Here is a 1,363-nt window from a genome sequence, read left to right on the forward strand (position 1 = left end):
GAGAGTTGGACACTATTTTATATTTTAGATAAGTTGATTGAAGAAGGCCTCTTTGCGGAAGTTATGTTTAAACAGAGGTCTGGATGAAATGAGGTAGAAAGCCAAGCAAACATTGGGGTTGTAGGGGGTGGGGAGAAGTTTCTGGGCAGAAGAAAGAGCAAGTGCAAAGGCTCTGCAGCCAGAGACAGTTTGGTGAGTTTGAATTAGTAGAAAGGAGGCCAGTGTGAATGCTGTGCAGTAAGCCAGAAAAACAATTGGAAATAAGGCTGGAGATGGGGTGATGAGTATGTGCGTGCTTGGTATTTACTTTTAACATAATTTGAAAGTTCTCTAAGTTTTATTTTTTATTTTTTTATTTTTTTATTTTTTTTTTTTTGAGACGGAGTCTCGCGCTGTCACCCAGGCTGGAGTGCAGTGGCCGGATCTCGGCTCACTGCAAGCTCCGCCTCCCGGGTTCACGCCATTCTCCTGCCTCAGCCTCCCGAGTAGCTGGGACTACAGGCGCCCGCCACCTCGCCCGGCTAGTTTTTTGTATTTTTTAGTAGAGACGGGGTTTCACCGTGTTAACCAGGATGGTCTCGATCTCCCGACCTCGTGATCCGCCCGTCTCGGCCTCCCAAAGTGCTGGGATTACAGGCTTGAGCCACCGCGCCCGGCCGCCTCTAAGTTTTGTATGCACTAAAGTGTCCTACATTCTTCCTGTGTCTCCACCAGACACTACATTTCATTTCATTCAGAGACACCATTTTTTTTCCTCCCGGTCTAGCAGTGTTTATTTCTGCTTTTCTCTCACCCTCTTGTACTCATCTACAACTATTGATTCAAGTGTTTCTTCTGTGCAAATCCTTATCTTTAATGTTACCTTTTTTGCCCCCAACTTGTATATTTGCCTCTTTATCTCATCAACGTATTTAATTGGACATCTTGCCATCTTCCGGTTTCGACAGGTCCAAAAACCAATCTCATAATCTCATCTTTCCAAAATCACTTCCCTTCTTTCTCATTGATACCACTGCTATCTCTGCCACCCAAGCTGAATACATAGATGTCATTTTTTACCCATTCCTTCCTTTATTTCTTTTAACCAGTCATCTCAGGGCCTTCAATTTATCCTTTAAAATACCTCATGTCAAATCCCTTCCTCTGTCTCTGCTTCAGGGTCTCTGTCTAAGCCCTTAAATGTTGCCAGCTAGGATTAGTTCAGCAGTTTCTACGTAACCTTTCTGACTTCCTTCTTGCTCTACTCCAATCTAACCTGCCAGAATAGTTCTTTTAAATCTTCACTCTTAGCACATCTCTTTGTGCTTCAGCACCTTTATGGCTAAATTTTCTATTTTGTTAAATTTAAACTCTTCTGACTGAA

The sequence above is a fragment of the Macaca mulatta genome, chromosome 7, assembly GCF_049350105.2.
Source record: "Macaca mulatta isolate MMU2019108-1 chromosome 7, T2T-MMU8v2.0, whole genome shotgun sequence".
NCBI lineage: Eukaryota > Metazoa > Chordata > Mammalia > Primates > Cercopithecidae > Macaca > Macaca mulatta.